Source organism: Ovis canadensis, chromosome 8, assembly GCF_042477335.2.
Source record: "Ovis canadensis isolate MfBH-ARS-UI-01 breed Bighorn chromosome 8, ARS-UI_OviCan_v2, whole genome shotgun sequence".
Lineage (NCBI taxonomy): Eukaryota > Metazoa > Chordata > Mammalia > Artiodactyla > Bovidae > Ovis > Ovis canadensis.
Window position 1 is genome coordinate 95646201 of NC_091252.1, and position 12718 is coordinate 95658918.

A 12718-nucleotide genomic window follows, 5' to 3' on the forward strand; every position below is an offset into this window, starting at 1 on the left:
TTCGTGGCCTGAGAACTTGTGTAGTGACGCCACACACATCAGTCTGCAAGTTAACTTTCTTCCATTACAGCCACATGGGTCTGGTTCTTTGTAATGACTGTACAGTGATGCATTGAGCAAGAGAATTTATTCAACCACTACAGTTCCTAGAAAGCATCTGTCTACAATGCGGGAGACCTGTGTTCGATCCCTGGGTCAGGAAGATCCCCTGGAGAAGGAAATGGCAATCCACTGCAGTACTATTGCCTGGAAAATCGCAAAGTGTCAGACACAACTGAGCGACTTCACTTTCACTGGAAATCAAATGACAGTGTTTTTGTTGTTATTGTTGTTGGTTCTCCTGCCCCATCCTGCTTTGCCACATTCTCCCTGCATGGCCTGTCCTTGGAGTGGCCAGGCTTTCCCTCCTGGACAGTCCACAATCTAGTCCTGCCCTTTCAAACATTTTGTGAGCTAAACACATTTTTCTTGCTGATCCAAATTCTGTTTGTCTCATCTTACCAATTCATTTTGTTCTCTCTCTCTTTCTCACACATTTCACATGGCATATTATGTTACATATGAAAATCACCCCAAACATACAAGACTGCATGTAAAATTTCTTAGCAGGTACATTTTCCAAAATTCTCCAAGCGAGGCTTCAACAGTACATGAACTGAGAACTTCCAGATGTTTAAGCTGGATTTAGAAATGGCAGAGGAACCAGAGATCAAATTGCCAACATTCGCTGGATCATAGAAAAAGCAAGAGAATTTCAGAAAAACAACTGCTTTATTGACTACGCCAAAGCCTTTGACTGTGCAGATCATAACAAACTGTGGAAAATTCTTAAAGAGATGGGAATACCAAACCATCTTACCTGCCTCCTGAAAAATCTGTATGCAGGTCAAGAAGCAACAGTTAGAACAGGACATGGAACAACAGACTGGTTCCAAACTGGGAAAGGAGTATGTCAAGGCTGTATATTGTCACCTTGCTTATTTAATTTATATGCAGAATACATCATGCAACATGGTGGACTGGATGAAGCACAAACTGGAATCAAGATTTCAGGGAGAAATTTCAATAGCCTCAGATATGCGGAATATACCATCCTTATGGGAGAAAGCAAATAAAAGAGCCTCTTGATGAAGGTGAAATAGGAGAGTGAAAAAGCAGGCTTAAAACTCAACGTTCAGAAAACTAAGATTGTGGCATTTGGTCCCAACACTTCAAGGCAAATAGATGGGGGAACAATGGAAACAGTGACAGACTTTATTTTCTTGGGCTCCCAAATCATGGCAGATGGTGGCTGCAGCCATGAAATTAAAAGATGCTTGCTCCTTGGAAGAAAAGCTATGACAAGTCTAGACAGCATATTTAAAAGCAGAGACATTACTTTGCCAACAAAGGTCCGTCTAGTCAAAGCTGTGGTTTTACCAGTAGTTATGAATGGGTGTGAGAGTTGGACCATAAAGAAAGCTGAGCTCTGAGTTGATGGTTTTCAACTATGGGTTTGGAGAAGACTCTTGAGAGCCCCTTGGACTACAAGGAGATCAAACCAGTCAATCCTAAAGGAAATCAGTCCTGAATATTCATTGGAAGGACTGATGCTGAAGCTAAAACTCCAATACTTTGACCACCTAATGTGAAGAACTGAGTCACTGGCAAAGACCCTGATGCTGGGAAAGATTGAGGGCAGGAGGAGAAAAGGACGACAGAGGGTGAAATGTTTGGATGGCATCACCAACTTGATGGAAATGAGTTTGAGTAAGCTCCAGGTGTGGGTAATGGACAGGGAGGCCTGGTGTGCTGCAGTCCATGGGGTTGCAAAGAGTTGGACACGACTAACCAACTGAACTGAACTGACATTTTCCAAACATCTCAGTTAAAATTTTTGCTCTGTCTTAGTTAAATAACTCCCCTCCCACTAGGTACTTTATTGTTGTTCTTGTTTAGTCCCTGAGTCTTGTCTGACTCTTTTGTGACCGCAAGGACTGTAGCCCAGCAGGCTTCTCTGTCCATGAGATTCTCCAGGCAAGAATGCTGAAGTGGGTTGCCATTTCCTCCTCCAGGGGATCTTCCTGAGCCAGGGATTGAACCTGTGACTCCTGCATTGGCAGGCAGATTCTCTACCGCTGAGCCACCGGGGAAGCCTGCTAAGTACTATCCTTATCTCTCAAACGCAAGCAAACGTGTTCTGATCTTCTGCCCTTTGAGGGATGTGAAAGGAGGCTACTGTCCCCTTGGGAAGTGACCTTGTAGACCCCAGGAACCACGTGGCCTTTTCTTTAGCAGATATGCCTCCCTAGGTCCTTTTGGGAATGAAAGGTAAGTTGGGAAGGTAATAAGAAAACAAAGAGCTGGCCAACCTGTAACTTGTAAAACTGGAAGCTCAAAGCTGCCTTCTAGGTTAAAAATGGAGGGACAAAGGGCATCTTTAGAAGAAGGGAAGAAAGTTAGAATAAAGATGTGCAGTGTAGGGCACATCTGAGCACGTGAGCCCCACAGAGGTCAGGCAGCTCCCATGTCCCACCCACCACCTCCTTAACTTGCCAAGAGAGAAGCAAGCACACAAAAGACAGCCATGTGTCCTTCAGCTCATTCTCAGTGATGACAATGACAGGGTGAGGTCTGTCCTGTGCCTCCTCTCATCCCACCACAACACCCTCCTCCGTTTCCACCCCTCGCCCCCGCAGCAGCCTGAGAACAGATAGGATCCCAGTTGCCAAGTGGCCCAGAAGGTACCACCTGCCTCTCATGCACCCTGGCTGCTGATGTCGGGTGGAGTCTCTCCTGGCTCCAGGGGGTATCATGGGGTATCTCAAGAGCTAACAAACAGCTGAGATGAGAACCTGGTGACACATGGGCCTTTCTTTAAGTCTGATTCTAGTTTTGTTTCTGCGAGGGTCTGGACTTTTAGAGGATCACACCTAGCCATTCAGTTAGCCTCATCCAAAGAAACCCTAGTGTCCATCTGTTAAGGACACCACTAACTGAAACTGCCCAGCCTGGCCAGCACCATAGTAAACCACTGACATGAGTTACAGGAGGTCCTGGTGAGGAAAGTAGAACTAACAAGCGACCACCAACAAGAAGAATTCGGGAAGGGTCAAAAGGAGACACCAGTCCAAATGTCCTACCAACCTCCCAGAATCCACCTCTCTGGAATCCATCTTGGTGCCACCAGGAAGGGCCCTGAGTCAGAACGATTGGCCAGAGATAACCCGGAAACTAATCCCGTCACCATAAAACCTGAGGCTGTGAGCCACATAGCAGAGCAGTCCTCCTGGGTTCCCTCACCCTCCTGCTCTCTGCTCAGGCGCCCCTTTCCAAGAAAGTCTTTGTTTTGTCGGCATGCGTGTCTCCTCAGACAATCCATTTCTGAGTGTTAGACAAGAGCTCACTCTCAAGCCCTGAAGGAGCCCTCCTTCTGGTAGCACATCTATGCTGCGGGGACCCTCTCGTTGTACTAAAATGTTCCTCCCCTTCCTGGGAGGATTTCAGGCCCTTCAGCCTCCATCTCTGCGACTTCTCCTCCAAGTGCTGACTTCCCCTCTGATTCCAGACACTGGTGCCCATGACCCACCCTTTGCAACTTACTGTCCAGCCCCAAACTCCTGAGCTCTCTCTATCTGTTCAGAGGAAGTTTGGTTTTTATCTGCTCTGTTATCATAGTCCCAGACATTAATATTAGTGATAAAATCTAGAGTTGCTAATCATTAAAAACCAAAGCAATATTGTAAAGCAATTGTCCTTCAATTAAAAATAAATTAAAAAAGAAAAAAACACCCCAAAGTATCACAAGAAAAAATCAGGGTAATTCATTGCACCAAAAATGAAATCTCTAAAAAAACCCCATATAACATTAGAAAGGCAAAGAAAAGTAAGTGTTCTTTAAACATTTGCTAATTGATCAGTGAATGGCAAGCTTTTGTGGCCTAATCTTAGTCTCAGTCCAAATTTGAACTTTTGACTAGTTATCTTCAAAATATTTGTAATTTTACTTAGAGCTGAGGCTCCCTCTGAGGCCTCTCTGCCTGCTGTCAAAGCCCATCAGCCCATCTCATGTGTACTTGAGACACCCAGATTTTAGTTTCCTATACAGTTTGTCTAAAAGAAATTAAGATCCCAGGAAGAGCTGCTGTGGCTAGACCTAGAGACAAGGAAAATCCAAAGTTCAAAAGTGGGAGGAAACGTTTTTGCCAAACAACAAAGACTGTCAGAGATGATTAAGGTCGTGTTCAAAAGACAAAGATGCCTACAGTATGGAGGGCTCCTCATGGCCCAGCAGGGACAATTTCAACATTATAAAATTATAGTAATTATAGTCTATTGAAATAAGCTGAGACTATAAAAAGAGTCACAAGTCCATGATAATACTTAAAAGGAACACACAGGAATTGTGCCAATGAAAAAGGACGCATCTATTCCTAATAAAGTTTATAAGGCATTCTGTTAATTGTTCAACACAAATTAATATGAGTTTGCTACTCAAAGTTAGATTAACAACAAGGTTAACAACCATAAGTAAGAAACAGATATAGAAGGAAAGAGAGCATGCTTAAAATATATAATGTCTATGATTTGATTGTTTTATTTCATTTTTTAATATTAATTCTTCTGAACCATGATCATAGTGAAAGTTTGTGGCTGCAAGCCGTGAATGACAGCAGGATTCGTGGCCTCCAGAGGAGAGGAACTCCATCTGGAGCCAGAGATGAGGCTTGATCACTCGGAGCTTTGGGGTAGCAGAGTTTTATTAAAGTATAAAAAGAGATAGAGAAAGCTTCTGACATAGGCATCAGAAGGGGACAGAAAGAGTGCCCCCTTTCATATCAGTTAGCAAGCTGCTAATCAGATAAAAGAAACAACTCAAGACTGAAAGGGTCACACCAGGCCCCTCTCGCACAACGTGTATTTTGAGATAGAATGGCACAAGGGGAGTCATCTCCAGGCATAAAACAATGACATGACTCTTGAAGAAAGGCAGATTTCCAAGCAAATACAGTTTCACTAACATAGTTTAAGAAAACATTTCCAAGACTAAAACGTACTGGTTTGCTGAGACATGATCAGCACAAGGTTTGGGAAAAAGATTAGTTTTAAGCAGAACTGATTTGAAGAAAGGCAGATTCCAAAGTAAATCAGTTCAGTTCAGTTCAGTTGCTCAGTTGTGTCTGACTTTTTGCGACCCGAGGGACTGCTGCACACCAGGCCTCCCTGCCCATTACCCACACCTGGAGCTTACTCAAACTCATGTTCATCAAGTCAGTGATGCCATCCAACCAACTCATCCTCTGTCGTCCCCTTCTCCTCCTGCCTTCAATCTTTCCCAGGATCTTTTCCAGTGAGTCTTTTTTTGTTTTTTTTTGCATCAGATGGCCAGAGTATTGGAGCTTCAGCTTCATCATCAGTCCTTCCAATGAATATTCAGGACTGATTTCCTTTAGATTGACTGGTTGGATCTCCTTGCAGTCCAAGGGGCTCTCAAGAATCTTCTCCAACATCATAGTTCAAAAGCATCAGAGCTCAGCTTTCTTTATGGTCCAACACTCTCACCTATATATGACTACTGGAAAAACCATAGCTTTGACTAGGCAGATATTTGTAGGCAAATTAATGTCTCTGCTTTTTAATATGCTGTCTAGGTTGGTCATAGTTTGTGTTCCAAGGAGCAAAATCTTTTAATTTCATGGCTGCAATCACCATCTGCAGTGATTTTAGAGCCCAAGAAAATTAAGTCTGTCACTGTTTCCATTGTTTCTCCATCTATTTGCCATGAAGTGATGGGACTGGATGCCATGGTTTTAGCTTTTGAATGTTGATTTTTAAGCCAACTTTTTCACTCTCCTCTTTCACTTTCACCAAAAGGCTTTTTAGTTCTTTGCTTTCTGCCATAAGGGTGGTGTCGTTTTTCAGTTCAGTTCAGTCGCTCAGTCGTGTCTGACTCTTTGTGACTCCATGAACCGCAGCACGCCAGGCCTCCCTGTCCATCACCAACTCCCAGAGTTTACCCAAACTCATGTCCATTGAGTCAGTGATGCCATCCAATCATCTCATCATCTGCCATCCACTTCTCCTCGTACCCTCAATCTTTCCCAGCATCAGGGTCTTTTCAAATGAGTCATCTCTTTGCATCAGGTGGCCAAAGTATTGGAGTTTCAGCTTCAACATCAGTCCTTCCAATGAACACCCAGGACCAGTCTCCTTTAGGATGGACTGGTTGGATCTCCTTATAGTTCCAGGGACTCTCAAGAGTCTTCTCCAACACCACAGTTCAAAAGCATCAATTCTTTGGCACTCAGCTTTCTTTATAGCCCAACTCTCACATCCATACATGACTACTGGAAAAACCATAGCCTTGACTGGATGGACCTTTGTTGGCAAAGTAATGCCTCTGCTTTTTAATATGCTGTCTAGGTTGGTCATAACTTTCCTTAAGTGTCTTTTAATTTCATGGCTGCAGTCACCATCTGCAGTGATTTTGGAGCCCCCCAAAATAAAGTCAGTCACTGTTTCCATAGTTTCCCCATCTATTTGGCATGAAATGATGGGACTGGATGCCGTGATCTTAGTTTTCTGAATGTTGAGCTTTAAGCCAACTTTTTCACTCTCCTCTTTCACTTTCATCAAGAGGCCATGGGGTTCTTCTTAACTTTCTGCCATAAGGGTGGTGTCATCTGCATATCTGAGGTTATTGCTATTTCCTCCCAGCAATCTTGATTCCAGCTTGTGCTTCATCCAGCCCAGCATTTTTCATGATGTCCTCTGCATATAAGATGAATAAGCAAGGTGACAATGTACAGCCTTGACGTACTCCTTTCCCAATTTGGAACCAGTCTGTTGTTCCATGTCCTGTTCTAACTGCTGCTTCTTGACCTGCTGACAGGTTTCTCAGAAGGCAAGTAAGGTGATCTGGTATTTCCATTTCTTTAAGAATTTTCCACAGGCTGTTGTGATCTACATAGTCAAAGATTTTAGTGTAGTCAACGAAGCAGAAGTAGATGTTTTTCTGGAATTCTCTTGCTTTTTCTATGATGCAATGAATGTTGACAATTTGATCTCTGCTTCCACTGCCATTGCTAAATTCAGCTTGAACATCTGGAAGTTCTCAGTTCATGTACTGTTGAAGCCTGACTTGGAGAATTTTGAGCATTACTTTGCTAGGGTGTGAGATGAGTGCAATTGTGTGGTTAGTTAGTTCAGTCACTCAATCATGTCCAACACTTTGCAACCTCATGAATTGCAGCACGCCAGGCCTCCCTGTCCATCACCATCTCCCAGAGTTCACTCAGACTCACGTCCATCGAGTCCGTGATGCCATCCAGCCATCTCATCCTCGGTCGTCCCTTTCTCCTCCTGGCCCCAATCCCTCCCAGCATCAGAGTCTTTTCCAATGAGTCAACTCTTTGCAGAAGGTGGCCAAAGTACTGGAGTTTCAGCTTTAGCATCATTCCTTCCAAAGAAATCCCAGGGCTGATCTCCTTCAGAATGGACTGGTTGGATCTCCTTGCAGTCCAAGGGACTCTCAAGAGTCTTCTCCAACACCACAGTTCAAAAGCATCAATTCTTCGGCGCTCAGCCTTCTTCACAGTCCAACTCTCACATCCATACATGACCACAGGAAAAACCATAGCCTTGACTAGACGGACCTTAGTCAGCAAAGTAATGTCTCTGCTTTTCAATATGCTGTCTAGGTTGGTCATAACTTTTCTTCCAAGGAGTAAGCGTCTTTTAATTTCATGGCTGCAGTCACCATCTGCAGTGATTTTGGAGCCCCCAAAAATAAAGTCTGACACTGTTTCCACTGTTTCCCCATCTATTTCCCATGAAGTGATGGGACCAGATGCCATGATCTTCATTTTCTGAAAGTTGAGCTTTAAGCCAACTTTTCCACTCTACTCTTTCACTTTCATCAAGAGGCTTTTTAGCTCCTCTTCACTTTCTGCCATAAGGGTGGTGTCATCTGCATGTCTGAGGTGATTGATATTTCTCCTGGCAGTCTTGATTCCAGCTTGTGCTTCTTCCAGCCCAGCGTTTCTCATGATGTACTCTGCATATAAGTTAAATAAGGAGGGTGACAATATACAGCCTTGACGTACTCCTTTTCCTATTTGGAACCAGTCTGTTGTTCCATGTCCAGTTCTGACTGTTGCTTCCTGACCTGCATACAGATTTCTCAAGAGGCAGGTTACGTGGTCTGGTATTCCCATCTCTTTCAGAATTTTCCACAGTTTATTGTGATCCACACAGTCAAAGGCTTTGGCATAGTGAATAAAGCAGAAGTAGATGTTTTTCTGGAACTCTCTTGCTTTTTCCATGATCCAGCGGATGTTGGCAATTTGATCTCTGGTTCCTCTGCCTTTTCTAAAACTAGCTTGAACATCAGGGAGTTCACGGTTCATGTATTGCTGAAGCCTGGTTTGGGGAATTTTGAGCATTACTTTACTAGCATGTGAGATGAGTGCAATTGTGCGGTAGTTTGAGCATTGTTTGGCATTGCCTTTCTTTGGGATTGGAATGAAAACTGACCTTTTCCAGTCCTCTGGCCAGAGTGCTGAGATTTCCAAATTTGCTGGCATATTGAGTGCAGCACTTTCACAGCATCATCTTTCAGGATTTGAAATAGCTCAACTGGAATCCCATCACCTCCACTAGCTTTGTTCGTAGTGATGCTTTCTAAGGCCCACTTGACTTCACATTCCAGGATGTCTGGCTCTAGATTAGTGATCACATCATCGTGATTATCTGGGTCGTGAAGATCTTTTTTGTACAGTTCTTCCGTGTATTCTTGCCACCTCTTCTTAATATCTTCTGCTTCAGTTAGGTCCATACCATTTCTGTCCTTTATCAAGCCCATCTTTGCAAGAAATGTTCCCTTGGTATCTCTAATTTTCTTGAAGAGATCTCTAGTCTTTCCCATTCTATTCTTTTCCTCTCTTTCTTTGCATTGATCACTGAAGAAGGCTTTCTAATCTCTTCTTGCTGTTCTTTGGAACTCTGCATTCAGATGCTTATATCTTTCCTTTTCTCCTTTGCTTTTCGCCTCTCTTCTTTCCACAGCTATTTGTAAGGCCTCCCCAGACAGCCATTTTGCTTTTTTGCATTTCTTTTCCATGGGATGGTCTTGATCCCTGTCTCCTGTACAATGTCACGAACCTCTGTCCATAGTTCATCAGGCACTCCATCTATCAGATCTAGGCCCTTAAATCTATTTCTCACTTCCACTGTATAATCATAAGGGATTTTATTTAGGTCATACCTAAATGGTCTAGCGGTTTTCCCTACTTTCTTCAATTTGAGTCTGAATTTGGCAATAAAGAGTTCATGATCTGAGCCACAGTCAGCTCCTGGTCTTGTTTTTGTTGACTGTATAGAGCTTCTCCATCTTTGGCTGCAAAGAATATAATCAATCTGCTTTTGGTGTTGACCATCTGGTGATGTCCATGTGTAGAGTCTTCTCTTGTGTTGTTGGAAGAGGGTGTTTGCTATGATCAGTGCATTTTCTTGTCAAAACTCTATTAGTCTTTGCCCTGCTTCATTCTGCATTCCAAGGCCAAATTTGCCTGTTACTCCAGGTGCTTCCTGACTTCCTACTTTTGCATTCCAGTCCCCTATAATGAAAAGGACATCTTTTTTGGGTGTTAGTTCTAAAAGGTCTTGTAGGTCTTCATAGAACCATTCAACTTCAGCTTCTTCAGCGTTACTGGTTGGGGCATAGACTTGAATAACTGTGATATTGAATGGTTTGCCTTGGAGACGAACAGAGATCATTCTGTCATTTTTGAGATTGCATCCAAGTACTGCATTTCAGACTCTTTTGTTGACCATGATGGCTACTCCATTTCTTCTGGGGGATTCCTGCCCTCAGTAGTAGACATAATCGTCATCTGAGTTAAATTCACCCATTCCAGTCCATTTTAGTTCGCTGATTCCTAGAATGTTGACGTTCACCCTTGCCATCTCTTGTTTGACCACTTCCAATTTGCCTTGATTCATGGACCTGACACTCCAGGTTCCTATGCAATATTGCTCTTTACAGCATTGGACCTTGCTTCTATCACCAGTCACATCCGCAACTGGGTATTGTTTTTGCTTTGGCTCCAACCCTTCATTCTTTCTGGAGTTATTTCTCCACTGATCTGCAGTAGCATATTGGGCACCTAATGACCTGGGCAGTTCCTCTTTTGGTATCCTATCATTTTGCCTTTTCCTACTGTTCATGGGGTTCTCAAGGCAAGAATACTGAAGTGGCTTGCCGTTTCCTTCTCCAGTGGACCACATTCTGTCAGGCCTCTCCACCATGACCTGCCTGTCTTGGGTTGCCCCGCGGGCATGGCTTGGTTTCATTGAGTTAGACAAGGCTGTGGTCCTAGTGTGATTTGATTGCAGCCACCGCTCCTCGGGTTGCTCCTCCCGGCCACCGGCCCTGGCCTCAGGCTCGGGGTGGCTCCTCAGGGTCACCGCCCCTGGCCTCGGGGGCGAAGTGGCTTCTCCCCGCTGCCCCTGACCTCAGACGCGGGGTGTCTCCTCCTGGCCGCCACTGGCCTCGGACGCGGGGTGGCTTCTCCCGGCCGCTGCCCTGACCTTGGACACAGGGCAGCTCCTCTCAGCCGTTCCTGCACCGTCACAGCAGGGCACTCTAGGCCGCTGCCACTGACCTCGGGCGTGGGGTAGCTCCTCTTGGCTGCGCTTAGTGTGCCGGCTCGCCGCCGCCGCCTGCGCTTAGTGTGTGGTAGTTTGAACATTTTTTGGCATTGCTTTTCTTTGGGATTGGAATGAAAACTGACCTTTTCCAGTCCCGTGGCCACTGCTGAGTTTTCCAAATTTGCTGACCCATTGAGTGCAGCATTTTCACAGCATCATCTTTCAGGATTTGAAATAGCTCAACTGGAATTCCATCACCTCCACTAGCTTTGTTCACAGTGGTGCTTCCTAAGACCCGCTTGACTTCACACTTCAGAATGCCTGGCTCTAGGTGAGTGATCACATCATCATGGTTATCTGGGTCATTGAGATCTTTTTGGTACAGTTCTTTTGTGTATTCTGCCACCTCTTCTTAACATCGTCTGCTTCTGTTAGGTCCATAATGTTTCTGTCCTTTATTGTGCTCATTTTTGCATGAAATATTCGGTTGGTATCTCTGATTTTCTTGAAGAGATCTCTAGTCTTTCCCAGTCTATTGTTTTCCTCTATTTCTTTGCACTGATCATTTCCAAAGCAAATACATAGTTTCATTAACATGGCTTAAGAAAAACATTTCCATAAGAAAACTGCACTGGTTAGCTCAAGGTTTGAGGAAAATTAAGTTCAGGTGGAACCAGGTATCATCATGGCAACGCAGGAATAAGAGAAAAGAAGAAAGAGATGCCTGCCAGTTGCAGTTCATTTCCTCGTGCCGCTTGGGAAGCTCTAGCCTTCCTGACTGTTAACCTTCTCAGTAGCGTATCTTTTCTCTTATTATTTATTTTTAAATATTTGCTTTATTAACTTTTGCTGTGCTGGGTCTTCATCGCTGCTCTTGGGCTTTCTCTCGCTGCGGCGAGAAGTGGGCTTCTCATTTCGGTGGTTTCTGTTGTTGCGGAGCTTGGGCTCTAGGTTCAGGGGCTTCAGCAGTTGTGACACTCGGGCTTAGTTGCTACTTAGCATGTGGAATCTTCACAGATCAGGGATCAAACTCATGTCCCCTCCGTTGACAGGTGGACTGTTAACCACTGGATCACCAGAACAGTCCAGTTTGATCGTTTTAAATCGAAACCTGTTGGTCATCCAGAAGTAAACTCATCTGAAAGTGAAAGTGTTAGTCGCTCAGCCGTATCCAAAACTTTGTGACTGCATGGACTGTGGCTGGCCAGGCTCCTCCATCCATGGACACCAGGCGAGAGTACTGGAGTGGGTGCCATTCCCTTCTCCAGGGGATCTTCCCAACTCAGGGATCAAACCCAGGGCTCCCGCAGTGCAGGCAGAATCTTTACCGTCTGAGCCACCAGGAAGCCCCAAAAATCAGGGCAGGCGACCCCCAAACCCTCCCTTTCCCAGTGAATATCCCACCCCTTCATTTGTAACCCCTCAGAACCGGCTTGCTGAAGAAACCCGGGGCAGCAGCTCCTCACCTCCTCGCCGCTCTCCCTCTCAGAGCATTTTCTTGCTGAAATAAAGTCTCAGTTAACTTTCTTAACCTCCCTGCTTCCTTTCTGAGTTCCTTCATGATGAAGAAAGAACCTTACAATTCACCAGAAGCAGCTTCAGGCTTCCCCTGAATCCCACAGACAGCAGAGGAGTGCTTTGCTCAGGATGGAATGGGGGTGGGGGTGGGGGGGTCCTGGGAGTGTGGAAAGAGGAAGAGGGGCAGGGAGCCCTCCCCTCACGGCAAAGGTGTGGCGACGCCCAGAGTTATTGGGTCAAGACAGAGACCTTCCATTTCAATTACACCAAAGGTACCTCTCGAGTAGGGAGGCAGCCCATTTTTTACCCATTTTGGTAAAAAAAAAATTCTATATGTGAAAAATTCCCCTCCATCCCAAACCCCTAAAAGGCCAGAGGCCAACTCCAAGACAGAAACTGAGGATTCTATGCCAAAGTGTTACTATTCCTAATATACAAAAGGCTCTTACCTGTTAATAAGGAAAAGCAGACGATTTTGAAGAGAAAATGGGCAAAAGGCAAAAATAGTCACGTTACAGCAAAAAGAAAATTGCCAAGAAATTTGAAAACATGTTCAACCTCACTGCTCAAA